This window comes from Aplysia californica, unplaced genomic scaffold (genome assembly GCF_000002075.1).
Source record: "Aplysia californica isolate F4 #8 unplaced genomic scaffold, AplCal3.0 scaffold00230, whole genome shotgun sequence".
In the NCBI taxonomy this organism is placed as follows: Eukaryota; Metazoa; Mollusca; class Gastropoda; order Aplysiida; family Aplysiidae; genus Aplysia; species Aplysia californica.
In genome coordinates, this window is record NW_004797500.1 from 812,017 (window position 1) to 814,516 (window position 2,500).

Genomic DNA, 2,500 nt, shown 5'->3' on the forward strand with positions numbered 1-2,500 from the left:
TATAACTTTATTCATCAAATTGTTTAGTAAGAGTTTTACGGCGCTTGCAACCACTTTATGTCACATGGGCGCACAGTATTCATTCCTTCTATATACATATAGAACATGCAATATTATATAGAACATGCAATATACAGAAACGTTCAATATGTAGAAACATGAAATAGTAACAAAATGATAAAGAAAAATGCACTATGTAGAAACAGGCAACATGTGGAAACATTCAATATCCCCCCCCCCCCTAAAAAAAACAATATCACATTATAAAAAATATATATATTATGTAGAAACATGCAAACTTAATTATGTAGAAACATGCAATCTTAATTATGTAGAAACATGCAATCTTAGTTATGTAGAAACATGCAATATTTCTCAGAATCAAACAACATCATAAAGAAATAAACCTCTATGATATGTAGAACTATGCAATATGCAGCAATATACAATGTAGAAAAATGCTTTTTTACTCAGAAACAAACAGCATCATAATAATATACCACTATAATATAATACACATATATATATATATAATAATATACCACTATAATATGTGAGGCAGCGTGGTGGAATCAGGCTCTCGTCAATTTTTGGACAAGTAGAGTTATTGTATCATCTTAAAGCGTGTTCACTTGTCTTTATTAAGATGAAAAAAATATCCATTTACCTGAAATACAAGTCTAGATATTTGCAAATGAAGGAGGTGGGGGTCAATTATTTTCAGGGGTAAAATTAGTGAGAAATGGCCGCCTAAGATTAGTTATTTCCTTAGCTTAAGAGTCCGTGGTAACTGAAAATTTACATTTTTTGCGCCTTTAATCAACATTTTTCAGAAAAACCCGCTCAGAAATGAGTTCTTTAATGGGCATGAAAGGTGTTGAGCAGAAAAACAATTTTTTAAATAAAAATTGACAAACCTGCAGAAAAATGCAAGTTTCTTCACTTTGATTATTTTGACGAGAGCCTGATTTCACCACGCTGCCTCACATATAATGTTTAAGGCAGCCTGGAGAAATCAGGTGCTCGTCAAAATAATCAAAGTGAAGACGCTGACATTTTCCCACAGGTTTGTGGATTTTTATCGAGAATTCGTTTTTTGGATGAACACTTTTCATGCCCGCTAAAGAACTCATTTCTGTGCACATTATACTGAAAAACGTTAATTAAGGCATAACAGATTCAAATTTTCAGTTTCCTCGTGCTCTCAAGAAAAGGAAAAAACTTAACTTTGATGGCAATTTTCTCCCTAAAATTCTACCTTTAAAACCAGGCGACCCACTTTCTTCAATCTCACATATCTTGACTTCTATTCAAGACAGATGGGCATTTTTTTCACGGATAGCTAGACAATTGAACAAGTTTTAAGATGATACCAATAACTCCACATACCAAAAAAGTAACGAGCGCCTGATTCCACCATGTAGAAGAGTACTATATGTAGAAACATGCAATATTTCCAGACGTCGCCGTGGGGCAATTGAGAAAGCTCCATGTTTGAGGTTCCCTGGCAATAGGGAATCAAGATCATATCGTTTGAAATCGTTCTGCTGCTCATTGAGCGTGCTTATAAAACAGCTCAGCACACGGAAGATTGCTGGCCATTTCGCTGTTAGAAACGTGTTTAGTGCCCGGTCCTTGTGATGTGGGCCTTATCTGTACTCTCATCTAATGAGGTGGAGAGAAAAGGCAAGAAAATGTTTTCACAAAAAGAAATCGATTGGCTGTAGAGCATCAATCACTGTGTTTTTTGTCGTTGTTGTTTTTTTTTTTTTGGTTGAAAATGAGGTGAGGATGCAGAAGAGGGTACGTAAAGAAACTGAAAGGTGAACGTTCTCAAAAGGTCTGAAGAGGTTTCATTTTTCCTTTTTTTTTTTAAAGAATAGATCAATACAGGTATAGACAGGGGCAGAATGTGGAATGATTGACGTTATTGGGTTGGGAAGATAGAGGAAAAAGAGAAATAAAGGGAGCCTGAAAAGAGTGGGGAAGAGGCGGAGGAAGTTTGTTTCTCTGTCTGTTTGTTTGTTTGTTTGTTTGCTTGCTTGCTTGTTCGTTTGTTTGTTTGTTTGTTTGTTTGTTTGTTTGTTTGTTTGCTTGCTTGCTTGTTTGTGTTTGTTTGTTTGTTTGTTTTTTATTTGCTTGGAGTGGAGGAGAGGGGGGGGTGAGTCAGTGCTGATAGCAGAACGCTTTCGTTTTTCTATGAAGAAAGTAGAAAAGGCTTACTTAAATTGTGTTTTATGGGTGTCCTCCTAAACAAACAGATTCAATTGATCCAACTGATTCAGTTCGTGAGATATTTGTGTTTATTTTATGTCTGTGGGTGGTGAAAGAGGTGGGGATGTGAAAGTGTTCTGTGGTACTTGTTAAAAGTTGTGTGCTCTTGTAGACAGAGCACTCAGAGGACCAATAATGAATCTCCGCCCAAAGGTGTATTACTTCGCTAATGATATAATAGCTGTGTTATGTGGAGAGATTCTCCTTATAAATTCCCAAACGATGC